Genomic DNA, 27975 nt, shown 5'->3' on the forward strand with positions numbered 1-27975 from the left:
TTAAACATTAACATTTTTATGTTACCAATGGAATTTTCATTTTAAACATAAATATTATGTTTAAAATATTATTTCTTTATGCAAAATGAAGGTAATACATTTACCTCAATTAAATTAAGGTTTTTAAAATTTAATTAGAAACATTCCAATGTAGAAGAAGATTAGGTCCCCTATTCAAGGAAGCAGGCTTTACACCTTTCAGTTTTTCATCTTTACATCTTTGAATTGCCTGCTGGAAGACTTGTAATTGTGAAACAAATTTGAAAAAAATAAATAAAACAGCTTCCGCCCATCAATTTTGTCTTGCTTTTCAATCGTCATGACAACCGAGTAAGAGGAGCTCCCTGAGGCTGCTGAACCACATCTCTGGTGAATATGGAGATGGAGAGACACCCCTGCATTCCCTGTAGCACGCGGAATAGGCAGTAAGGTAAAAGTAAATGAACCCCTCCATTATTTCTGTCCGTAAACTCCACTTCGACGGGCTAGATGTGGGGTTTAAATCTCCAGATGAGGAAACGTACCGTTGGTTTTGCAGTGCACCCTGGACACTCATAAAAGTCATTCCGTCGCTGTCTTTCCACCCTTCTCCATCTTGCGGCTGCAATTTACCAGCGCAAAACCCCTGTTTCAGAGGTCTGTCATCCAAATATTAGCCTGAACTTTTGCCTTTTTATAAATCTGCAGATTTACCGTGAATCTGGTCTCCTCAGTAAACAGTGGATTTTGTGACTGCTTCTCTCAAGTTTCTCTTCAGCCTGGTAGCTCAGTTTAATTTCAGAAGAAGCTATAATTGTCTCAGAGTGTGAAGAGTAATTAGAACGTTACCATTCGGGCCCCTACAGTGAGGTTTATTGTTCCAGAAATTACCACCATCTTGCTACCCAACATCATACTCTTGAAAACAGTGACTTGGGATTGTTACAGAGAACTGGAGCAGAGTATGTTTGTGTAGTTTTCATCTTGAAGTGTGTGTACTGTCAAACTAGCATAAAGTAGCCACAGGATCCGGGGCTCGTACTGGTTGAAAACATAAATCTGCCTCTGCTCTCCAGGCACAATCGCGGTCGCAGATTCTCTGCGGTATGCAGCCACGTTTTAAGCGTACCGATGTTTCGAGCTCCCCGGCGTTTGCGCCAGCGAGCTCGTTTTCTTGGCCCTGTGCTCATAGCGGTAATGCGGGTCGGTGTTGTGCGTTCACCGTGGTAACGGGCCCCCTAGGTGCTGGTGGCGGCCCTGGTCGTTGTCGGTCCGTTGCCAACTTGGGTCCATGAGCGGAGCTGAACCCAGGTCAGTGGCAGCAGCGCAGAAGGGGGCAGCGGTGGTGGTGGTGGGGGGAGAATCAGTTTCACAGGTTGCACAGCGTGGGGAAGGGGAAGGGAGTGGGTGGGGTGGGGGCATTGGGGGGGGAAGGATAGACAGGCGCCGTCAGTGATACTCCACATCAGAGAACGAGGCCACATGATCTCTTTGGACGGCACACTTCGCAGACAGGCGTGTGCACTTAAATTCACGTCTCTGCTTGCCATGTGGCCAGATTCCAGCAAATAGCCTCTCTTTTATATGCCTAATAACATTCTGCATGTGAAATACGATTACTGAAATAAAGCCGGGCATCGAAAAATCCCCAAATTATTGTGAATTTGAGAGCCATTTCCTCTTTTGAATATTAGAAGGATGTGTGGTTCATGGACAGAGATGGAATTAAATACATTATCACAATCAATAGGAGCAAAAACCCAGCAATTGTAAAAGTCATTGATGTAAAATATAAATTTAAGAAATAATTCCTATTATTTAGTCAGTGAGGACACAGGCCCACAGTCATCACTGTAAATTGATAACTCATATTCAGTCATTCCTGACTGTAGCATCACTTTCAAGGGCAGGAAGTTATGAGGTGTCCTTCTGTAACAGAAAGACATCGGCGGTTTTGCCTTACAATCCGCCCAGCTCTGCGGAAACGGTTTTTAGTTCAGCAGCGTTTGAACATCCTGGCGGAGTGTTGGATTTTTTGGAATGCGCGCTTGTGTTTTTTGGCGACTCGCATTCACCTTCAGTCAAACCCCAGGGTAGCCTGGCGGGACAAACGGTCATTTCCTGTGTCTCATACCTGTGTGGTGACGGACTCCTCCACCGCAGCGGCGGATTGGAAGCGTTCGCGACCGTCAACAGCCGCTTTCCAGGGGTTGAGTTAATGCGGCCTCTTTACTTCAGGAGAAGTTGGAAGCTCTGGCCCGGCTCTGTCGCATCCTGTCCAGAATCCAAGGTCGCAGGAGGAACTGATGTACGAATGCGGCAAGTTTCCTCATTCAGCGGAGTTGAAAAGAGCAAGCGTGCTGTTTGCTAGTTTTTTTCCTTCATTAAATGCAGAATCTACATATAAAGTTACAATGGCCTGGATTCAATCAGTACTTGGCTTTAACTTGGACGCATAATTAAGGTGCTTATTTTACCAATGCAAACACAATTTAAACATTGCGACTGAGTCGAAACCAAAGGACAAATGTTGGTTGACTCATGGCCAATCTTTCTGCTGTGAGAAGGCTGATATACAGAAAACAGATTCGTTGAATTGTGATGCAAGCTAGATGGCCACTTTTATGGAGCCAAATCTATTAGAATGCATGACCTCGGAGTAGCTCTCACACACTGTCCCCAAGGCTAAAAAGTAAAACGTACAGCGTTCAGCACGGCACCGGGGCAACGGAGTACACAGGCACTTGGTTCCCTGCCATGTGCACGCAAGAACACCATGAGCTCCGAGGGTATCCGCGGTGGCCTTTCAGGAAGTGGGCGACCGAGGGGGACGAGGAGCCCTGTAAATGCCACCTCGCCCGAATCGCGGGTCGGCGGCGGCAGCCCGAGGACGCGGCGGTTTTGGGGGCCGTCCGCTCGGCTCTTCGCCCCTGCGGCGACGGTCCTCGTGCTGGGTCGTTTGAATGCCGGCTGGTGTCCCTTGTACCCGAGCTCTCCCTGGACGTCCCTGCAGAGGGGTATTTATAAACTCTCAGAGACACGGAGCAGAGCCACACCGGCTCTCTGCCCTCCGTGCTCTCATCCCTGAAAAAAAAACAGATGAGCAGGGTTAACCCCTTCCTGCCCGGCGAGTCCCGATCTGGAAAAACCGAGGCAAAGGTCATCGTCCGTCGTGGCCTCCAGCAGGGAGGGGGGGTCTTGTGTGTGTGTGTGTGTGTGTGGCGGGGGGGGGGGGGCATGGGGTTTGGAGGGATTCCTTGCAGCCTTGCCAGGGAAGCGACCTCCCTTTGGTTCAGGTTCACCGCGTTTTCCTGTGCTAGACGAAGGGAAAAATAAACAGTACCTTGGATGTTTGTACAACCAGAAAGACGAGGGGGAAAAAAAGACAAAAACGGGGAGAAGCTGAAGCCCAGCCGGCACGGGGCATCGGCTCCGGTGATGGTGGCGCCGCTCGCTCGCGGTGTGCTGCCGTGGCTACGGCTCGGCCGAAGGCTGACCGCGGCACATTCGCGCCAAGGAGCTCGACGAAAGCTTGCGGTCCCCGTTCTCCCTCGTATCTCATTCCTGACGTCCCGGGACAGGAAGCTCAGGGGGCAGAGATGCCTGGGTGTGGGCCCAGGTCCAGGTTGGGGTGTGTGTGTGTTCTGGCACCGCGCCAGATCCCTCCCTTCATAAGTGAAAGAGCATATGAGTCGTTCTGAGAGAGGCTGCGTGTAATTATTCAGGGCTAGAACACGTATACACAAAGAGGAGCAGAACATTGCACAAAGCTGTGGTAATCGCCTGCCCCCATGCCCTGTGCAGCTGTTGCTTATTTGACTGGTTGCTTGTTGGTTATTGATTGGGAAAAAAAAAATCAATAACCAGAAGACGGAAAAGTCGTAATCCTGGTTGGACTGACTCAAAGCTGATTTAGTTATCTGAAGAAAAAGGTCTTTTCAAAAAGAAAAAGACAGTATTAATTTGGCACCATAGTTCTACAATTGTAAGAATTTCCTAAAGTAGTTGCACAATTCTGATTGAACAGAGGGGTCACATTACTGTGGCGTGGTGCTGGATTCTGTTTGGAGGGATTAAAAAAAAAATCGAATAGCTTGTTCTCTTAAAGAGACATGCCGAGTTTTGATTGAATCAAGGTGCTTGTGAATTGCCAGATTCCTTTTTCGAAATGCTGAGGGGGTTGGATCTGTGCTGTAAGTCACGGTTCTTTCAGGCTTTTGGGCTGAAGATCGTGTAAACACTACAGAAGTGGATACAGTAGACCTGCATGCACTCTGGAGTGACGAACATTCTGAGGGTATAGCTGGTTTGTGTGCTTGAGTCAGGTCATAGAACTGAACGCTGCTACCCCTTTATCTTGTACATTTAATCTGTTTTATTTAATCCACTGTGAAAAGGCTGAAGTTTCCAGTGTATCTGTTCTAAAACAGAGAGACTGGCAAAAGTGGATGGTGTTGGCTGATCTATAATTTATTGCTTCTGCTCATCCCTGTTCTAAAACCTGAAATATCCATTGGCTGTACAGTCTGCCTTTTAAGTGCTGTGGAGCAGGAGAGGGGGCTTTTTGAAAGATAAGGAGTGCAAGACTGGAATGGGAAAGAAAAACAATATCAATCCTACCTGACTCATCCTTTCACTCATGAATATTTTTAGCAGTGAAATCCGTTCCCTGCTTGGCCGTGCGGCATTTGCATATGAGAGAAAGCCTCTTTTCTTATTGAGACCAAGACCTGACATCTCGGATGCAAGGAAATCAATATTCCGATGGCAAATGGGAACAAAACTAAAACCCATCTTTAGAGTCACTTGACTGCACTTGGTTTCTGGTATTTTGTTGGAGATTAGATTGGCGGTGCACAGAGAAAATACATAATGAAGTTTCTGAATACGTCCTTTCAGTTTTATGTGTTTCGTGTTGTTTCACCGCAGGTTTAACACATCAGTGTTTGCCTCTAGTTGTCTGGTAAGACTCATTTTTGAACACACTTGAACTGAGGTGTGTGTGTATGTGTGTGTGCCTGTGCATGAATGTGCCTGTGCTAGTGCTTGCAGTGTACCCTGTGCTGAGACTGGCACAGCTGCCTGCATCAGCTGCTTCCTTATTTAATGTAGAGAATAAACCCACCAGTGATGCCAAGCGGGTCCAGTTACACCCGCAGGAATACCGGCCATTGTCCTCTGAATCCCCTTAATTCCCTGGAATTCTGCCCACCTCCCCCACTTCATCTAAACACCACCAAGACTTATGGCAGACTGAACTGATACATCTCCAACGACTGTGTGTGTGTGTGTGTGTGAGAGAGAGAGAGAGAGAGAGTGTGTGCACACGTGTGCGTGTGTGTGCTTGTGGGAGGAGAGAGAGAGTGAGAGAGAGATACACACTTAAAAATACTGCATTAAAATTCAGTCCCAATCAGGTGTTTTCCTTTCAGTTTGAGCATGTTGAGTCATTTCTGGTTTTTAAAATAATGCCGAATAAATCTATGCCAGCATATTGCATAAAGGTACAGCAATCACCTTTACCTTCTCCCATTTAGTTCAGTCTCCAAATGTTAAAATAAAATAAAAAAATAAAGTCCCTATTTTAACAAAACAAACTCTTAGGCCTGAAAGCAAGACGCTGTCTCAGACAGAGTGTGAAGGTGAGAGCATAGTGTTAAAACATGAGGCTAAACAAAGCCTTTCATCAGTGGAAAATATGCTTGTGCACTGGCTTAGGTAGCAGCATGGCTACTTGCACTGCTCATTCATTCAGTAATAAGAAGGTAGCAATTAGGTTTAGTTTATAATTAACTGATGTTAATTGTTTATATCTGTTGACTGGAAGTCTCCAGCACAGTAATTTTCTATTAATGTATTTAATAGTAATTCTTGGGTAATTGTCCAGTAATGATTTTCCCCAGGTGGTTTTCAGGCACTTGTAGATATGACAATTGGATTCTAAATTCCCCAGCACAGATTGTAATTGAAATTCCTTCACAAAGTTTATGACACAAAATAACTTTGACTTGGATAAGTAGACATATACCCTGCTACATAAACAAGAGCACAAAATAGGGGCAGGTTTGGATTTTAGAAAAATAGCATTGTAACAAGCAATTAGTTAAAATCATTTCTATTAATTTTATTGGAATAGAAGCACTGCATATAACCAATAGTAAACCTCTGTAATGATCTGACAGACTGAATAATTGCTCCTATTTTTGAATGATATTCATCATGGCACTTATGGGTATGATTTCACACCTTCACCCCTGTGACAACCCCAAACCATTGTGCCATACTCTTGAGCTTGAATCTCTTAAACAGCAGAAAGACAAAAAGTATTTTTTCTACTTTTCTACTTGAAATAATTTTATTCTTTCACACAGAGCTCCTGCAAGTGGTGCAAGATGTTTGAAGCTCCCTGCATGACCATCGCTGTAAGCAATGAGAACATAAATACTAACTGCTGCTTGTGTTCAAATGGAGAGGGAAGCACTGTTTGTATTTTTATAGCTGGCAGATCACGACACGGAGCTTCACGTGAATAGACCTCACATAAAATAGACATAAATGCACTGACTTCAGCTGTACTGCGAGTTACTGTGTGCAAGACATGATCATGTGGAACATGCATGGTAGACAATTCGTTACTGGAGGAGTCCTGTTATGATTATTCCCAGGTGTCCCTCACAGTCCTCAGTCTCACTTGATTTTTCTTTGCCAAAACCCCAGAATCCTTTGCCGACCTTATAATGAGACAATAGGAACTTCTTTGACACTACACGAACAGAAAATTTACTGTTTCCTTGTCAGTCCAATGATGTCAGCGACTGTACACAGTAAATCACCGTGGAACTAATAGCGAGTTTTTGGGGATCACAGCAATGACATGGGACTTGAGGATGGTTTTTTTTTTTTGGATGAAAGAGGCACGCTTCCCCTTATCCTCACTGATGAAATTCAGCTGGCTGTGGTATTTAAAGTTCAAATCTGCCGGGCCAATTCTTGGTTCTTACACGTGAAGAAGCAGTACAGCGCTGTTTACAGAACGATTGTACGCGGTCGCCTGTCTTCGGTTTTTGAGGGTGGAGGCAAACAGGGTGCGTGGCTTACCTTTGATAGAAACTTAATTGCCCTCTTTTGAGCGTTCAGCATTCCAGGCACTGAAAAAGCGCAGTTCTGTCTTCTTGTGTTTTATGGAGATTAAATTACAGCACAATGTCACTTACTTTATTAGAACAGAGAGGCTATGAATATGAATCAGCCTGCCGTTGTCATGGTAACATGAAGCCCTAAACCTCACAGCAGCTGTTGTTATCGCAGACTTTGAACAGCTGGGGGGCTATTGTTGGCAAGGGATTGTGGGAAATGAGTCCAGGCACTCCGGTTTCCCAACCCTGACCTGTGTCAGCGGTGGGACACACTGAGTGAGCCCCTATCTCTGAGGTCCTTATGTGTTTGTGTTTTTGCTGCGTTCTGTGTGCGAGCCATTGCAATCAGCTTCCTTCGTGCTTCCTTGTCCATTAATAGTCTCAGTTTCATAATCTTGGCTGCACTTTTGTCTTCAGATTCATTTTAATATATCATTACATTATGGGCAAGATGATTATTTTTATTGCACACTGATAAAGGCTTACAGCTAACATGTTTGTGTCTTCTTAATGCAAAAAAGAAATGTGTTTTATAGGAACTTTGCAGAAGACACTTTTTTTTCCATTTTGAGTGTGAAATGCTTTTATCCTGATGAATGGCTTAATTCTGGTGAAGGCAACGCCAAAGGACAATGTAATCGTTATCTAATTAAAAGAGTGCGGTAGTCATTCTTATAAACAGATCAATAATGCTGAGAAGACTACTGCATGTTTTTTGGCAGTAATAAAATGTCAACATCTCAACTAAAAAAAAAAATCAAATTTTCTCTAAAACTTTGATCAATTATACGTGTTTAATTTGTTTTTTTTTCACGCCTAAGGTATAAGGTACTGTGGTGTTGGCTCAATAAGCAGTTTTAGCAAAAAATATCCAGTGAGTCATAGCCGGTGAATAAGCATGACTACAGACACAGCTGCCATTTCTCATTGTTTAACAAATATCTGTGCGGTTTGTTTAATCCGGATGAATATTCAAATATTGAAACTGCAATGCAGCTAATTCAACTGTGAGTAACATCGTGACAGACAGGAAGGAGGAACATATTTTCAAACGCTCCCAGAAAAAAAGCTCCTTTTATGAAACGTTTGAAAGGAAAACAAGAGGCATAACGGAACAGTTTTCCACCGCGGCTCTGTCGTCTCCTGCAGTCGCTCCGAGCGCCGCTTCTGGTGCTCTGCGTGCGGCGGGAGGACTGCGTCCGTAAAGCTGTGGCTCAGAATACATCCAGAGTTAGCTGTTACCTGCATAAGGGATCGCGTATATCCAAAGAAGGGAGAGCCCAGTTATGTGGCCAGAGATTCTTCAATGGTGAAATTCCTAGGGAGGGATCTGCATTCCATTTGGAAGCTCTTATGTTTCCTCCCCTGGGGAATCGCTGTGTCAGGACTGATATTTCATAACTTAACTATGGATATTGGACAGAAAATTCTAATTCTCGCCATCTGAGACACTGGTTGACTAATTCCACCATCTGAACCACGCCGCCTTGAAAAGACAGTATGTAGAATTTCCTAATTAATTTTTGGAGTGCCAGCGCAGGATTATGGGTGTAGCCTGTCTGGGCTGTTGCAGTATTTGGAATGATCACAGTAAAACTAGAGCAAAATCAGAGTTGGAATAACACAGGAATGTAGTGCTGAAATCGTAAGGTCCTTGTGTGCACATTCAATATTCACAACGTTAGCTGGGTCAGGAGGGCACGTTTAAGGGAGTTTTCCCCCTCTGTTCGACTTAATGAAGAATTCCTCGACAGTGGAAGATTTTGGTGGTCTGATCCTGACACTCTGAAAAGTGAAAGTCGGGGGTGGGCTCCTGCCCCCCTTCCTCAGACCAGCAGGGCCCAGTGTTTGTGTAGGGGCCGGGTGAGCAAGTAGAGCAGGCTGCTGCGGTGGGCCGGGGATCCAGGAATGCTAATGCTTCCTCTGCGGCTTGCGCAGAACATAGCGATTAGTCCTCCTGGCCCCCAGAGGGAGCCCCTCAGGCGCGGCTGGTTCTAATTCACTTTGACGTCAACAGGAAGGCCCAGCCCGTCTCTGGAGACTCAGGACTCTGGGCCTAACTGCAGATGAAGTCAGGACTTTGGGGGGGGGGGGGGGGGGGATTACAGAAGGCTTAAATGTTTTCTTTTAACTATGGAGAAACCTGAGAAAACACCCCCCCTTCCCGAATCTCCCATCTTCTCGCCGTGACCCCGGCAAAGCTGGACCTGCAGACGCCACGGCCTCCGTCCTCACCGTCATTCATGCTGCTCTGTTCTTTTCCGCCTCCCGCCTCAAACACAGGCCCCATTGAGCCGGGCCAACGGCGAGTTAAAGCACGCTATCCCATTACCTCGCTAACTGTGAGCCAGAAAAACCCCTGGGGAAGATAGAGAGCACACAAAGGATTCGGGGGGGGACAAAACAGAGAAAAAAGAAAAAGTAGCATTTCTTCTCCAGCACTGCACTTTCAGCGCCAAAGACAAAGGCTATGAATAGTTACTGCCCCGGAATCATCTCGAGCGATCGCTAAATGTGAAATACGACCCCTCGCTGTGGCCCGCGTGTGTCTTTAGAGGAGATGGGCAAGGTGCATAACTCAAAGCTTGACTGTAATTCATCTGTTGTTTGGCAGGCTGCTGAGGAGAGGAAGGCGTTCTGTGGGGAAAACAAAGGCCAACATTGAAAGCTGTGTCGCTGAGGACAAGCCAACTGTGAGTTACGAGAACGATCTTCTCCCCGTCGCCTTCCACGCCGTCGGAGTTCGGCGAGAAAACCTGTCATATTTCACAGATGAAGGCTGCCGATTTTAAAAGAGCTCGCCGACTGAATATTGTTCTTTTTCTCCCAGCAGATGCTTGTTGACATTGATATCAATAATGAATGAGGCTGTAGCGCGCTTGTTGATGAAAAACGCGGCAGATTTTCCGCCAGCCGCATCATAGCGATGTCCCGTGCGTCAGGCGGCGCCTGACTGAATTCCCTCACTCTCTAATCGGTTTGGTAGGGATTTGCTTTTTTTTGTGAAGAGTCTGAGGGATGTTCGGTCTGTGATTTTGGTAGATCACAGAGCAGATTTGCCATATTTTATTCAGCCTATAGAGCTGTAATACAGTAGGTGGCTTTGGAGGCTCGAGAGGCTGGAGCTTTCATTTCACAGACCGGGGCAGTGCGCTGGACGGGCGTCTGCATGGGTGACGTGGGAAAAAGTGCGAACAGCGTTTTGGGCGACCCGGTGAACAGGCCGCCGTGTCTCTTTGTGCCCGTGTTCCTTCATTTGCACGCTCGGCTCTGTCCTTTGATGTTTGCTTTTAACGGCATTCCGATCCGAGGCGCTGCTTGTGTCTGTAATGGCTCGGCGACACAGGAGAGAGAGGCTGACTGTGGTGTGGGTGGAGTCAATTGTTGGGGGGGTGGGTGGGTGGGTGGGGGGGTGGGGGGTGGGTGTAATGAGGCCAGAGGCGAGGGCTACACCGTGACTGTGAAATGGCAGGAAGCAGGGGGCGAGGGGGGGGGCTAATCGTCACGTTGTCGGGGGGACAGAAAGTGAGGTGGGCTCCTTTAATTGAGTGCGAGAGCAGCTGGGTATTCCGAGCCATTTCCCTCCCAGCAGCTCGGGAGCGAGCCGCCTCCGTATCGTCCCCAGGCCTTTAATCGCTCCCGCCTCCCGCCTTTCCCAGGGCCCTGCCGAGCATTGTTTTATGGCTAATTTCGTTAGCCCTAACGAGATTTTGTTAATTAAATCTCTTTCCTGGCTGGAAACCCCTCTCTCTCCTGTCGGGCAGAGTGATTGTTTGTAGATCTTTTTAGACAAATAAACATTTTCGTTTGGAAAAGCCGGCGGGGAGACGGGATGGAGGGGAGGCTAAGGCTTGGCTAAAGCTCGTCGCTCCTCCTGTTTCACAGATAGCAGCCGGCTGCCATTCACCGGAGCCCCCAGGTTTCCCCCTCCAACGTTCCCTGTGATATTAAGCTGCCATCCATACCGGCCTCCATCGTCTCCCCTTTAAAGACAGCCATACCATGATAAAGTCTCCTTATAAAGCTTGCTCAGTGACTCCTCCATCCGCGCTAAGCCGCGTGGAACGTCTCCCCGTTTCCCTGTCTTCAGCGAGCGATCAATGTCCACCGCACTAAAATCCCGATAAACATCACACGGTTTTCTCTGAATCCTGTATCTGACAAAAGCTGATAAGGGAATCTACTCTGGACCAGGGTACGTTTAATTATAATGCCCTCAAGGATTGCCATGGAGATGAATTCAATTTTACCTTTCTGTTACTTGCAGTGTACGAGAATTACTCTTTGTGGACGCCATTTAATTTGTCGTGTTAATGCCAAATCTAGTGTTATAGAATAGAAAGACTTCATTTTATTGAATTTTTTAAAGGATAAATTTGCATAATAGCATCAGTGTAATTGAAGACTTCTTTAATTTAATGCGGGACGAAGCAGGTTGTCGGTATTTTGAGGAAGTGCTGAAAGCAGTGTATATGCTGTTGACAGGAGTGGCTCTCCCACTGTGGGGCATCAGGAGACTTGCGTGCTGTTGTGGGAGTTGCCCTCCCCGCTTCCTGCTCAGAGGGCGACTGCTCACGGCCAGGGCCTCAGGCTCCCTCATCATCTCCCTGTGCGCTTCCAATCCTGTGGAATTGTGGGAAATATGCCCAGTCCTGTAAAGAGCCAAGCCCCCCCCCCCCCACCCCCCGCCTGCCCCCAACGGCCTCTGCTCAGATCAGGTTTCGTCCACCTGTTGCATGGCTTAGGCCATGGGGGAGTAAAGATGACTTGATGTCTGGTACTCCCTCCCCCTCGGAAAAAAAGCAAGAAAAAGCAAGAGCACTTTCGGTTCCCCGCTCATTTTATCTCTTTTCATCAGTTCTTAACTTTAAACAAACAGCAGTTTCCAGTCCCCACTGCTCCCATTTTAGGTGATTCTGTTTAGGTAAGTCTACACAGTTTATATAGGCTGGCCTTGTTATTGGGTGTTTGGCAGAATTTGTTATGCTTACAGTATGATAAGAAATATTTGCACCGGGTCCATAATTCCTAATGAGATACGGCACGGCAGGTTGGGGGGGGGGGTTTAATTTAGTCTAGTCCCAGTCTGGCCAGCATTGCTAGTTGGGTTATGCCTCTGTTGGCTTTATCTTTAATAGGTTTCTTTATGAAAATCTCTTCAAGGGCTTTGAATGGTGAAAAAACATTTTGATGATGCACCATTAACATTAAAGATTGGTTGGTATAACGATTAATTCCTTCTTTTATTTAGAGTTGGGAAATCACAAGAATGCAGGAGGAGGAATTAAGGTTTTTACTTTTTTCAATTCATCTCTATGTAATAAAGAAAATGAGCAATTATTGGTTCACTGCAAGCAGTTATACACGACTGTTATTGGTAGCAGTTATTCACAACGGTTTTTTACTAGCATAAATGCATGTAAAAAATATATTTTTACACAGTATGCATACAACTGCCTTACAGTCTGTATGTGCAATATTTGTAATATGACCACATCCTCACTATTGTTTGATGCATTTAAAATATAGGGGTTCCAGTTGTTTTCACTCAACAGAAAGCTGATCCATCTTCTCAAATGTATTTCATTAGAAAATTAGCACCCCACCGCTGTCCTCTAATGGCCTCTGTTCACTGTTAATGCTGTGCAATTTGTCTTTGGCTCAGTCCTTAACTTTCACTTACTACTTTTTTTTTTTTTTTTAACACAGCCACTGCTGACCTGCTGACCATAATGTTTGTGTAAAACACTTGCAAACACGACTAAAATGCGCTCGCAAAGTGCAACGTAGTTATATTGAACAGAGCCGCCAGGATTTTAGCCCGATATAATTTTTATTTCCCAACACACACACAACCGCCCCCCCCCCCCCCCCGCCTCCCCCGCTCAAAGCCTCAACCCAGCACCCCTCCCTCCATCTCCTCATTCAGTCTTTACCTCACCAAACACAATTCTAATTATGTTGATTTAGCTTAGCAGCCCCCCTCCTGTCTCAATGGAAGCTTATTAGTTTGAATATTTTTATTTATTCCCATTTCTTGGAGTCCCTGTCGGCATTTCCAATTACTCTCGCCGCTCGGCTGTAATTGCCTCCATGCTAATGGCCGCCAGACAATCGTGCTAAATGAGGTGAGGCCGAGAGGCTGTGCGCCCGACTTCATTAGGAGCTAATGGGATTTTATTGGGCGACTGAAGACCCAGCTCATCAAAAAGGAAGATGGAGAGAAAACAACACAGATGGGGGGGAAGAGCCAAGGAGGGCTTTCTAGCGGGCTGCCATTTTTTATTATTTTATCACATTTTTATTTAATTTTTATTTTACATACACAATGAAGACAAAACAAAACTTCAAAGCAAAATCCTATCACTTAATGGCGGTGAACTCCAGAGGATAAGACTGCAAGTTAACAGCCTTTTTTTTGGTCTACCCACAATGCACCCTGTCCTTAATGTTAAATTTATTTATTATTTATAGATCCTTTCACATACTGCATTTGTGATTCATTTCAAATAACAGAAAGGTTACATCAGAAACAAGCAAGCAGGCAAAAAACAAAACAGTATGTTTAAATTTGTTACTCAAAGTTATGAACATGGCAAACATCAATTTGACTGAATGCAAGTTTTAAGTTAACACATGCAATACAATAAGTGGTATATAACCGAATTTTATAGTAACTTAAGGATTTTATATAGTCAAGCCACATAAGAACAGTTTTTGGTCAAGACGTGAAAGTTCTTCGGTAGCATATTGTTTTTTGGAGTCGTTCACTTTAACAATTGAGTTTTGTCATTACACTCAAATGTAGACTGATCCAAGTGAGCAAAAGCTGAAATGTAGATGTCTAGAGGGGTGGAAGTCTAGGTTGAGAGAAATCTTTACATAAACAGACTAGGATAATATAGCTCATATATGGCCCAGGTTTTACTTGGATATAGCCTGGCTATGTCCCAGTCGGCTAGATAACTCAACCAAATGTAGCCCGGGTATTCACCCTTTACACCGACTTTTCACCACAGAAATATTCACTGGGATTGAAAAGCATGTTTTAAATGAGGTATCTTCCAAAGACGTATAATTTAATATTTTGTTTTATGAATAGCAAAAATAGGATAGTAACTATAGATGTCCTGTTTCATGTTACCAATGAATTCTAGTCGCCCACATGCAAACCAATGAATTTTGGTCGCCATCATTGTGTTGATTGTGCAGATTAGATGGACTAATTGTTTTATTGGGGAAAGACTTATAATTTTTCTAATTTATGTTGAGACTTCCCCTAATGCTCTTAAACTCAACATGAGTAAATATATACAGTATATAATTTTTAAAATGAGTTATTGGAAAATATGGATTTCAAGCCACAGTATCACTACTACAGTTCATTTTGGGGTTCTATATTTGGTTGTTTTTTGAAATTAATGTCAAATCAATAATAATAAAAAAAACCTTATTCATTTCTGCGAAATGTATACTGAACAGAAATAACATCAATGTTTCCATCCCTGCACTGAGGCTCCAGTCTTCTAGCTTTGCCCAGCTAGAATTCACTGAGGTATATTGAGTGTGCTTTGACATCTTTGGGCACTTTGTAAAGAGATATGATCAAGGTGTTTTGTTGCAAAGAAAAGTCTTTGAGAACAAGGCCTGAAGAATCGCAAATAAATCTACTTTGATTCTCTTTCAGAGTAAACCTATTAAGTCTATTAGCAGACTGAATGGTTATTGATAAGAGCTTTATTGACTGGCTTTATTCTGTATGGGGGAAATGCCCCCCTCCCCCTCCACACAAACACGCACACTCTCTCTCTCTCTCTCAGCTTAGATAAGAACTGTAAAAATGTTAGGTTGTTGACTTGGATGGTTGAGAGCAGTTGGCCTCACAAAGTGCTGGATTCCACTTCCATAATTCAGATTTCTCAAATGCCTACAGGATTATTATCGCACATCACTTTATTTGGGGTAATCTGTGTTTGCAGGGTGTTGAGGTTTGGACTACACATGTGGTGAGTGGCCCACAGTTTAAACACTAGCAACTTTCTCTCTCCCTGTTTCCTGCATGTTCTCTCCCTCCTATACTGTCAAAGTGCCAGCGCAATCAAAATCATTATTTACAAAAAATGGTTATCTACGTTACACATAAAGAAATAACGAGACAACATGATATTAGTTGTATTACATACAAAGAGCCAAGAAAACAACTAGTATGCTATCATGGCTATTTTGTTTAGTCGCGAGCGATTCTGCGTTTTTTTTCCCACCTCATCTTTGGTGCGTTCCTCCAGTACAGACAGGCATACCTCAGAGGGACTATGTGCCAGAGAAGAGCGTAGCGCACATCGCTCTACTCCTAAAAGGACCATCGGCGGCGTCAGGACAGCGATAGCAGCCGGGAAGCGGCGGTCTTAAAGGAATTATTAGATTGGGAACGCCCGTCATCGCTCACGCTTTAATTCGCCTGGCGATCTGAGCGCGGACACGGTCCGCTCGCCGCTCGATTCCGCTCGGCGGCCTCGTTGGCGCGAGAGCCGCGGGGTCCTGCCAGAAGCCGTTACGCGCGGAGTGAAGTAAAGCGTCCGCCTGCAGGAGGAATTAAGAGAGAGCTGCGGCAGACGCTGCGGAGGGAAAATCGCTTTCGGACCTGACTGAAAGGCTAAATGGCCGCGGCGCTGAGAGATCCATTTACGGAGCTCAGTGATCAGAAGAACAGACCGGCGATGGTCTGGAGCAGAATGAGTCATGTTATTCAGACAGAATCAGGTTCAGTGTCATGGAGCCGTTCTTTATTTCGCCATCGACTTGGCAGTAGTTAAGTAACTTGAGTGACTTGTCTCATCCCTATAAAACTTCTAATTTTCATCTTTTTGTTTGCCATGAATTTTTAATACCGAGACAGGACTCGTGGACTGTAAAGTTAAGATCTTCTAGTTTACGTTACATTTTTGAAGCAACATAATCTTTCATTGAGCAGATGTATTTCTGGAATTTCTGAATGATCTCACGTTAGAAAAGGGTCAAATAAAAGTTCATGCAGGTATGTGTATTTAACTCCCTTTTTATGGACAAAGAAAAATGGAAGCACATGAACTGGGAAACTGAGAAGCATTCGGCTGACATTTAGTTCCCCTGAAACGCTGCTGTAGAGCGTGGGACACCTGCTGCTCAGGTACTGCACGCCCTGGTAGGGGTCTGCTCACTGGCTGCTCTGCTCTTGCCCGAGTTCAGCTTGCATGCTGATGCCTGTGTGTCATGGAGTGTGGCTGCGTAGGCCCTCGTCGAGGCCTGGTCCCGGAGTAACAGCTGTACTGCAGCTGCCAGTGGCTCATGCTGGGGAAGAGCAGCGCAACCCTCCAGGGTCAGAGCTGTGGTATGTCGGTTTCCGTGGCAACCGGCGGAGGGCCCGCGCTCTCAGAACAATCCCGCTACTCAGCGCGGGACTCTCCGTCCTGAGCTCAACGCAAGGGAATGTGGCGCTCTCTCCCCCAAATGGGAAACGGGAGAGAGCCAGAATGAGAGGGAGAGAGAAGGAGAGAGAGAGAAAGAGATATAGTGAGAGACAGAGATGGAGGGAGGCCAGCACGGGCCTGACAAAACAGCAGTTGTCATGTAAACCCTCCCCCTCCTTCTGCCCTGTTCCTTTCACCCCCCTCCTCACCTCCATGTTCCCTACTGGGAGGCACTTGAGTCAACCTTATCTCCAGACTACAGAACTGGCAGCCAGGATTTTCTGCAGAGTAAAAGTGACTTAATGGACTTCTCTTCCTTATTTGGTGTTTTGTTGTGTCCGCTTTCTTCCAGCTCTGACCGTCCATTGACTGGAAATCCATCTTATTGGCCCAATTGACATAAGCTAGACAATGACTGATCGGTATGCTACTATGTACTTTTTAAAGCAATTTGTTAAAAATGGTGAGTGGTCAATGGTAATGAGCTGCATTGTATCCCAAAAAAAAGCATACACTATTCATGGTTAGACGGTTTCTCAGATTACCAAAATTCTTTAATTCCTCAAAAGGATGTGTGTCAAAATCAGTATTGGCACCCCTGTTCTCAGTACTTTGTGCACCCTCTTTTCACAAGGGTAAAACTTCTGAGTTGTCTTCGATACTGTTTTATGAGATTGGTAAATATATTGGGGCGAGTGGTCTTTGACCATTCTTCCATGCAGAATCTTTCAAGGTACTTCAGATCCTTTGGTCTGCAGTCCTCTTCAAGTCACACCACAGATGTTTTATTTTTGAGGTTTAAATCTGGAGACTGAAATGACACTTACATAAAACCAGTTGTTATGGTCAAACGAGGCAATAACTGAGTTTCGTTTTTTGTGTCATGCACAACAGCGGTGGGGGTTTGGCAGTGGAAAATAGTGCTTATGTTGAAAAGAACATCATACCTACAGTGAAATATGGTGATGGATGTTTGATGCTGTGGAGTTGTTTTTGCATCTTCTCGTCTTGCAGCTCTTGTTCTGGTCAATGGAATCATGAACTTCAGGAAATACCAAGACATTCTGGACGAAAACCTATTTTAAATTATTCTGTTTTAAAGCAGTAATAAACCATATACGATATTACCTTTCTTCTCACAGTAATAAACAGAAAATATTGAATTAGTGAAAATGTTGCTTGTGCAGCGATAAGTGGTTTACCTCAAAAGAGGGTGAATTGTACAATGTTGACCTTTAAAAAATGCTGTGCTATTGATCACTCTACATCACACAGCATTTCAATATACAGGCCTACCTACTTCAAATAATTTAGAGAGAAATAAATGTTTGGATGAAAAAAAAACTGCCACAAAAATAGAAAAAAGAAGAAAATCTGCAAACTAATGTACACGCAATTATTTTGTACGCTGAGTGAAATAGAGACAGAAAAGAGGGATGCGCAGTGGGTTTCCATGGAAACAGGATTCCTGCGAAAAGGTCACTAGCAGAGGCAGCTTCAGGAAGACTGCTGGAGGATTATTGGGGATTTGGCGATGAGTAAAAAAAAAAAATCATTTTATTCTCCTTTTATTTTCTGACGAGGGGGTGGACGATGATGAAAACGCGGAAATTTGAATAGCGCAATCGCATCGCCCCAAAAACGAGACAAGGACTCTTTTATTTATTTATTTATTTATTTTTTTTACCTCTCTTTCTTTTTTCCTTTTGAAGTCAATTTTTAAAAAAAGAGTGGAAGTGGCCGGCGACGCTCGCGCTTGGCTTTGTGCTCGCCGCTGATACGCACTCGTCTGCCCCCTCAATCGCTCTCGCTTCCCTCCTCTCCCCTCCCTCTCAAGTCAGTTTAATTAAGTCAGTCTCGCTGGCATGGCTGACAGAGATAATTGGAGTGGGGTTTGGATGCCATTCGCTGTAAATGTCGCCCGCTTTTCCTTTTCTTTCGTTCCCCCCCTCCATCATCTTTTTGCCGTTGCGTTCACACCCCTGTGTCGCCTCTCCCTCCGTTTTATTTCCACACGGAAAAGGTCGCCCGACGCGACGTAATGCGTAAGCTATTTTAGTCTGCACGTTAAAAGAATTGGGTGAATGTATATGACTAGCAGTACTGTTGGTTAGAGGAGGAGAGGAAAGCATTTTAATGTTCGGTTCCTTCGGTATAGACTTGCCTTCTTGAAGGCCTAGAGCACATAGTTCCTGGTCTAATGGCTCACAGTCACTTGGCACAGCATGGGCTAAGATATTTTGGGGGATGGTGCTATTCCCCGTCCCCCAATAAAATACACCCGTGCCTGGAATATCCAGGATAACAGCGTGGATCTGTGGCACGGGAACCAGAGCAGCAGATTCAAGTCCTGTGAAAGCACTGCAATGTGAGGGACTTAACCTCAGCTCCTTCAGTAAATATTCAGCTGTATAAATAGCTAACGTGCAACGTATGAATGCTGCCACCCTGGATGCAGGCACCAGCCCACACAAATAAACAATGAAAATGCAATGGAACAACACACCCAGTACTGTACTGTATTCTGCTGAAAAGAACATTTATACTTTGTGCAAGAGCATCTGTCCACAAGTTACCGGTCTGACACATGCTGCAGACATTGCAAGTTAGCTACGAACAATTATGCAAACCCACATATGCTACAAGCAATTATGCAACAGACAAACTCAAGAGAACATGCTGTACAAAAATTCATACTACAGGTACAGGTGCACAATACATACTGTATACTGTCAAATGGATCTTCTTACTGCAGAACCCTCCCTCCTACACACACACACACACACACACACACACACACAGACACACACACGCTTGTAATGGATCCCCCCGTTACAGAGCACTAAACAAATGCAAACACTTCACATGGATCTGCTTATGCCAGAAAAACCATGCACACACACACACACACACACACACACACACACATTCGCAAATGCAAACACACACATTCACTGTCTGAGGGATTCACACAGCATCACAGGCACATATAAAAGGTACAACTGAGGCACAGACAGGCTACAATCAAACATACATATGCAAGAGCAGAAAAACATAAATCTGTTTCCATATCTTCCATTGCATCCTCACCCTGTCTGTGCTTTGCTCTGTGAGTGCACACCTCAAGGACTCAGAGCCCTGGAGTCATTCACTACAGGGGACCTTCACAGGAGGGTCACGCTGCGGTCAAATGTGGCTTCCCTCAGTCGCAAACCCTTCGGCTTTCGCTAAAACGCGTCTCCCTGTCCGTCAGGTGCAGCCAACGGGAGAGGACAGGGGACGGATGATTGGTGGAATGGTTTCCCAATCGCATCTCGAAGTTGGCTCCTCCAATAGGATGAGTCCAAGTTATTTCATGGCAGGGCACATGTATGCTGTTAGCATGTTGAAAGCTTAATCTTCTGTTCTTAAAATGCTAATTAGAAAAAGCAAAGTATAAGCAAATGGTACACATTTTGTTTTGGACAAAAATCTGATACAGTAAAACATTTTAGTATACTTTAACTGCACAGATCATTCTCAAAGAAATGGGTTTGACAATGAAGGGAAGTGAAGTCGTTAATTTCGTATTTTAATTTATTTATTAATTTATTGACATAATACAAGTGTCTTGAATGACAAAAACATGTTGCAGTGAAAATACTTTCAAAAATATTATTTACTTTAATTCTTGAGATTAAGACCAGTGACTCATGTCCCCTGCAGGGGACAAAAATGAATTACCAGGTTTTTAGGACAATATATAGCATAACTACCTTTTGAGACTAAAAATGCAGAGATTCCACCTAATCCAAACAAGCCCTAAATGATTGATGATTTCTTTAATACCGGCAAAGTGGGATGTGTGTTTGGTGCAAATTACAACTTCTTCGATTTACCTTAACGTGGCCTAAAGTGAACTTTATTTTGCACTTTCCTAAACTAAAAAACACCAAGTCTAAATATTTTTATACAGTGGACTGACTTAAATTTGAATGCACATGCTTTGCTATTATGCATGTCACACAAAAATGCCATTCTTAACATAATACTTGTGGAAATGGAGATGCACCTACATGATTTGACATAGACAAGGCATGTGCATACAGAAATAAATCTAATTATGAAGTTATTATTATAGTTGTTCTGTTAGACGACTGAAATAAGATTTCCCTCGTTCCCTCCTCTGACACCCGGGAGATGTTTTGACTGCGATCTCTCAGCTGAGGCTGGCGCCTGGCACGGCGGAGTGGCAGCGTTGGCATGGCGTGGGCGCCGTGTGAGCGTTTATATGTCAGGGGCCCCCCGCAGCCTGGCCCCCTGTGAGTCACGAGGGCCGGGTCAGCCCAGTGAGAGCGGTTCGGTTTCCGCCACCCGTCCAGCCGGCTGCTCGGGGCGGATCCGATGTCTCTGCGGCTCTGACACGCTCCAGATGCAGCGCTGGCCACAGGCGAGGGAGAAGCTGGAGCGCATGCAGGGCAGGTAGAAGGCGCGGGGAAGGGGGAAGGGCATGGGATGGGGGCAGTTGTCTAGCTCAAGCACCTCCACTGGCCCCCATACTCGACCTGGGAGCTCCTCTGAGGGGTGCTGTCCAAAATGTGACCCAGTGGCAATTCAAGCTACTCAGCAGTGAGCTTTGATGGTCTGTGTCCCAAAAGTGTGCTACATTACTAAGTGTTGAAGTGACAGCTTACCTGTATCTCCCTGTTTAGGACAGGGCTCTGCTGGAATGATTGTAGGAGGATTGTAGTAGAAGAAAGTTTAAGGTGAAAGCCTGAGGGACTCTTGTGGAAGCTTCTGGTGAGAAGAATGAACTCGGTAGCCTGCTTTTGTACTCCAATAACTACTGACGGCTCTGTGGAGGCCACTGCTTGAAGCACCATTGGATCTGATGCTCTGAGAACTGCCTTAGAACTGTTGTTTCTCTACCTCTCTCTCTTCCTCCGTCTCTGCTTCATATGTCTTTTCTTTTTTTTGTCTTTCCCTAATTCTTAATCTCCTTTCCCTCTGTCTTCTCTTAACTCGTTCACCCTTATATCACTCTTCCAGACTCTGTCTTTCTCCCATTCTGTCATCTTGTCATCTTCTCTCACATCCTCCCTCTCGCTCTCTCTCTTCTCCTCACTGACTGTGTCTCTCACTCCGTCTCTGTCACTCTTCTTTTCCACGCTCGCTCTCTGTGGCATTTCAGGGGAAATTTAATATTGAATTGTTTGGTGTTTCCAGGGGTTTCATTCAGACCGAGTCTCGCCTTAACACAAAAACAAACAGCGGCTGACAGAGCCAAGAACAGCAAACACGCGGACCGAGCTCCCTCCCTTTCTTTTCATTTCAAGGGGGCACTTCGATTTTTTTTATTGTCTCACCCCCACACCTCCTCCCTTTCTTCTTTTTTTTTTTTTGTTTTCTACCCCTGCCAGCGCGGTCTTATCAACATCTCTCCTGGCTCTGCACCTCTCCGCCCCCTTCCCCCCCAAACCCTTCATGCCATTAGGATAGACCCCCCCCCCCCCATCCCAGAGTGCTACCCAATAATAATGGTGGCGCAATTACCTGTTTGTTTGGGGAAGTCATGCAGGGTTTGGCATAGTGATATCGTAATTAAAAAGCCTGTTGGGAATGGTTCACTGTGCTCGAGGAAACAAGATACATCAATTTATGTGTTTGTTTACTACATTAGGTGGCGGTTTTATTTTCGGCCTGGAAAATCTATCAAGTGTGGAGATTAAACGAAAGCTTGCGGAAATGTAGTTTTTTTTTTCTTCCTCTCGACGGTTTCTGGTTGCTTGCGGATCGCATAGTCAGTGGTAACAATATATACAAAATATGTACAATATGTGCTGGAAGATTTTTAATAAATGCGTTATGTATTCAACTCAGTGTTGTAGGGCAGACCTTATCTTTGCATAATTCTGGGTCATCTATGTTGTGTTGAAAAGGTCATGTCTTTACCATCATTGCTATTATTTGCCTCTCTGACCCCTGAACAGGTGCATTCATCAAGGTTGGGGTCAATTCCATTTAAATTCAGGAGAGTCATTGAAATTCTATTCACAAATTTAAAAATGTCAATATTGTTTTATGAGCACTCTTCAATAAATCAACTGAATTTAATTTTTTGCTGAATTGACTGAATTTAAATGGAATTGATTCTGAACCTGACATTCACATATAAAATGAAGCGCGTGTTGAGATCGCACTAAAATCGCAAAGCTCAGTAATAAAAGCTCAGTTAAGTCCTCATGTCCCCCATGTAAACATTTGTGACATTGTTCAGTGGCCATTGCTGTGACTGGCTTCCCATAAGTATGTGAGTATACTCAAGGAACCGACATACCTAGATCTGTCACTGAATCCCCAATACCCTTTTGTTATTATGAGCTGCTTTGTACATTTGCTGCAGTACATCCCCCAACTCCCTTATCAGACGCACAAAAGACTGCAACAATTACAGTTAATACTTCATTTTTTAATGTTTGGTGGAGGGTGTGGGCGGGGGTTAGACTGCTTATTATTTTCTGATGTATCATTTTGCTCACATTCATGCCATTGTTTTGTAAAACTGTTTTGCGTCTTTGCAACAGAGCCACTGGGGTGGTGCACCCACTTAACTCACCACTGCGCTGCCATGGTTGTACTATTTTAACCCTCCTTACCCTCTGTTCTTTGCTCCAAAACGGGCCCTCTTCGGCCTCTGTGGCAGACTCTCACCGCCATCGCACAACGCCCCTTTGAAACGGAGCCCCGATTCTTCATTAAGAATCTGCCGGCAATCAAGGCTGCCCACATCTCCCGAGCGCTAATCCCTCTTCTCATTAACCCCCCGTCGCTCTCCACAAATATTCACTTTGCCGTCTGCGAGGACAGAGCAGAGAGGAGAGCCCTTCTGCATGTCGAATGCGGCTATACTAATGCCCGCTGCCACATAGGCTAGCCGCACGCTAGCCCACTCAGTCCCCGTGGGCGCTGAGCTGGGTATTGCATCCCGGTCGCCACACAGGAGTTAACCCCTGTTCAGACCCCAGGTCCAACCAGGCGCGTCAGAATCGCACCGCCCCGTACCTAGTCCGCACGAGAACTCCGCTACTTTTAAACCATTTTCTCATCACCAACCGCGTGCACCGGTTTCGGTGGTTGTCCTTTGTCCTGAGAACAACCGCGTTTGGGAAGAAACGCACTCGCGTTGCAGAATTATGACTTGCGACTGCTGTTCTCGCCAACCAAGTCGGCGGCCATTCACCGGCACGGAGAGACAGAAGCGTCCGTTTAAAAAAGCAGACAGACGGGAAAAGAGATAACGAGGTGACGTTCTCGTCGTATCTCGTGAGGGACAGGAAAGCGGAGAAGAGCGGGTGAACGAGAGCGGTTTGGCGCTGAACTTTGGAAAAATGTTTTTTCACTCTTGCTGACTAGTTATGGTGCTTCGGTGAAACGGCTGCCCCCAAAATGTTGATTTTAATCGGCCGAACGATGACGGAGCCAGTCCTGAGACGGTGGATAAAACCGCTTTGTGTGCTCGAGCTGCGTGATGACAGAGATTAGCTACACAGTCTAGCGCTGCCAAACTCAACATGTGTTTGTGCGCTACATTATAGCTGTAGCAAATTAGTGGGTGCAATTAATCAAATGCAGACTTTATTTGTGTTCATTATTAGTTCATAATTCTCCAGATCAGTCACCGTGTAAGATATTTAATTTTACATTCTAGCTGTTAACTGTAGGCACAGCCACATCACTGAAAACACTGAGCACTATAGGCCTAATTGCACTGTGTGATTCTACAAGATGTTTGCCGTTCAGTCTTGTGCTTCAAACTTAAATGAAGTTGTGCATCGAATGCAAAAGTTACTTTCTCTCATCATTAGTTTGTAAGGAATAGCCTGTTTTATTAAAAGATATTTTAACAATAATTAGTAGGACAGTGAAAATACAGTTGCAGCTTGAAGCCCTTAGCTGTCTTGGTATAAAAGTAACAAATTAGCTCATACCACAATAAAGAGATATACACTGAGAGTCCTGGCATATGCCACAGTGGTTTGCCACTGGCTGGACAAGAGCCTAACAGAAAGGGTGGTTCATAACACAAGTTGGTTAAGGAACTGTTTTGTCATCAAAAGGTGCTTGTTCAGACCCCTCTTGTCACTGCACTGCACTTTTGAAAGAGTAGGTAATGGCTTCAGTGAAATATTTAGCTGTTTGAATAAATATGTAGCCAAGTCATTGTAAACAACGATGACTGCTAACCCAGGGTTCCCAAATATTTAACACTGAAAATCCACTAAAAAGACTACTCTGTGTCTTAAGACCCCCGCTTCAATAAATTGTTAACATCTAACAATCACAAATAACTACAGGCCTCAAAGCAGTCACTGTGTTACCATAATAGTGGATGGAAGCATCTTAAAATTGTGACATACTGACATTGTGGATCTGTAGTAGGCATACAGTGACTTAATAATTACACAGATCACATCACAAAAGGCTAAAAAAACACATAATTTTGTGGTGTGGGAAATATAGACATGTATACAAAATGTAATGTGTATTTTCTCATTCTCACCAGTTTGGGAACTTCTGTACCAAACCATTTGATTGAAGCCATTTGATGAAGATAGCAGGAAGTATTGCACCTGTATGGAATTTTAAGAATGGAAATTATTATTATTTTGAAGATATGCACAGTATAGAGAGCAAAAAGTGTAGGATGTTGTTTTCCTTTTGAAACCGTATGATGTGTGTTGTGGTGCTTGGACGTGTGAGCAAAACAATTCCTTTGGTTGCCTTCCTATCAACACCACTGTGTGTTCCCATTAAAACGTAAATGTAATAAAAGCTTTTAGCTATGCAAATAAGGCCATTTGCATACGAACCACCAGCCTTTGGGGAATCATGAATTTTCACCATGCGCTAAGTTGAAGCAACCTCAGTTTTACTGAAGTCTGTAGTCTAATTTTGAAGAGCAGGATGGAACGCAATAGAATTAGAATGCAAACAGTCATTTGCATAGATACAAAGGAAACAAGAATTTGTGTTATATTTGGTGGATGATGTGGATGTCTAATATTGGCAGTTTTAACACAATGTACTGTGCATTACACTCTTGTTGTTGAACCTTATGTAGCATATTTTGTATTTTTCACTTTTATGATAAGGAATATATTTTTTAAAATGTCTGTACTCATACAAATTCCTGTTAATTACAAATTCAGGGAGTGTAAAATGAACTCTACCAGTGTTTTGAGTCTTAATAGTTTGACACGGTGTTTGATACTTGACACTGAATGCTTGACCCTTACAATGAGGGGGTCTGTTATGTTGTGGGGGGTATTTTCCTGGCATGGTTTAGGTCCACTTGTCCCCTAAAGCTGGAAGTATACTCAGTAAGAAGAAAGAACTTCAAGATTGAGAACCACCGGCGAACATGTCCACGAACACCGTTGTCAGTATACTCAGTGAGAACACCGCACCGTTTAAAGTCACTCCACGCCGCTGGGGCGTGAATAATTACGAGGCAGCTATTAACCGGGGCTGGAATCTCAACCAGACCTCCATCTCGCGGCTATGCCCATGGATGTATAAAGAGAAAGGCTACGCGAGATCACAACACAAAACAAAAAGTTTAAAGTGGCTTTAGTTTATCTAGCTATGCAAAAGAAGAAAAAAAGGCGAAGAAGATGGTACGTTCGCCCTCTAAATCAGAGTAGGACGGAGAATGGAGAGTTTTGTCTGTACATTCGGCAAATGCGAGTTTAGACGAGGGGGTCCACTTTCTCTTATTTCCGAATGTGTGCTAGGCGTTTTGATGACTTGCTGAAACGAGTAGCACCATTCATCAAACATGCGGGAACTCACAGAATTCCCATCTCCACAGAAGAGAGATTGACGTTGACTCTCCATACATTAGCATGTGAATTCAGCCCTCTGAACACTCAACCGTGACAAAACCAACTGTGATATTTGGACCAATAGCTGAGCGGGGGGGGGGGGGGGAGTTGGAGAACAAGAAAGAACTTTTCAAAAAGTTGTCCCTGGAGGCCGTCGCACCTACTGACCAACACCCTTTTGCAGTTCTGATCTGTTGCTCAAAAGTCACTGAGAGTATACTGCCTACTTTAGAGGGAAGGGTCACTGCAAATCAATACAAAGTTATTCTGAGTGATCAGCTTTATCCTTTACGAAACATTTCTATCCTGATGGGAGTGGTCTCTTCCAGGATGACAATGCCCTCATGCACAGGGCACGAGGGGGTCACTGAATGGTTTTTATGAAAATAATGTGAATCATATGCTATGGCCTTTGTAGTCACCTGATCTCAACCCAATTGAAAACCTGTGGGAGATTTTGGACTGATGTGTTGGACAGCACTGGCCACCACCATCATCAAAACACCAAATGAGGGCCCGCCATGTTTGGTGGAGGGCCCTAACTCAAAGGCCTGCTTATGAGTAAGGCCGGGTGTTTGTCATGGAAAACATTGGCTGAAGTTATGGAGTCGTCACATTTCAAGAAAATCGCATTAAAAAATCTATAAAAAGCAGAAAAAATTGTTTTGCCTTTAATTTTACAGAAAGTTATTAGAAATAGAGCTTGCTCAAATTGCTTTACTAAAATATAACATGGTTACCGTGTTTCCATTTAAAAAAAAAAAAGTTTTTGTACAACGCGTTGTGTATTACTAGGTTTGGCCTTTTATGGAGCGACTCTTGACTGTTACTGTAAGGGATGAAGGAGGTCTGGCCATCAATATTGTTGACAGGGGCCATCAAAAGACATCTGACGCAACAACTGACAAGGATGGGAATCTTGATCCCAGTGCATTCCAGAATCTCTATACATTGTTGCACTTTGCCAATGTTCTTAAAATGGTGCATGCTCATACAAATAACACTGCAGGTTACATTGCAGTTGAGTTATCATCCAAAACTACTGATAAATCTCAGAAACCACTAAAAACAGAGCATGGAAATGCCGCCAAAAATAGGAGAAAATCATGGAATCTGCGAAACCTGTGACCTCTGTGACAAACACCCTTACTCATGAGTATTTGGGGCAAGCAGGGTATTATTATCAAAACCAGTCTCTGACCCAGCCATGTAATACACCTGGAATTTTGCAATCACATTTGGTCTTGCAAAAAAAAAAAAGACGAACCCAGATGACTGCTCGGTAAATAAATAATACTGAGAAGGAGGAGAAATGAACAGAGTGGAAATGGAGGTGTGGTGTGGGGGGTGTGGGGGGTCTCCTCTCTCCAACGCTGCTGGTTAATGAGCTGATCTGGGATCAGGGGGAGGGCCCCTTTCCGCAGCACGCTTCCCAGGCCCCGGGGCGGTGTGGCCCGCGGGTGACCGCTGGGCCGCGTTCGCCTCAGGGCCTCGCGCAGCCTTTCCCCCTTCATTAGCTCTGTTACAGCGCAACAGTCCCTCGCACCGCAC

At 44.6% G+C, this 27975-nt stretch overlaps 1 protein-coding gene across 5 annotated transcripts in view; it reads left to right on the forward strand.

Moving 5' to 3' along the window:
* Positions 1-27975, forward strand: part of pknox2 (pbx/knotted 1 homeobox 2) — a 78799-nt gene that overhangs the window by 11646 nt on the left and 39178 nt on the right. For 3 of the 5 annotated variants that reach the window (XM_064351085.1, XM_064351090.1, XM_064351084.1), the window contains exon 2: positions 9730-9808. The exons of 1 other annotated variant lie outside the window; for it this stretch is intronic. The gene's annotated coding sequence lies outside the window, so the exon portion shown is untranslated. Of the gene's footprint in view, positions 1-7950; positions 8614-9729; positions 9809-27975 lie in introns of those variants that run through there. One more of the 5 variants, XM_064351086.1, reaches the window with a different exon arrangement.

Source organism: Anguilla rostrata, chromosome 9 (genome assembly GCF_018555375.3).
Source record: "Anguilla rostrata isolate EN2019 chromosome 9, ASM1855537v3, whole genome shotgun sequence".
Lineage (NCBI taxonomy): Eukaryota > Metazoa > Chordata > Actinopteri > Anguilliformes > Anguillidae > Anguilla > Anguilla rostrata.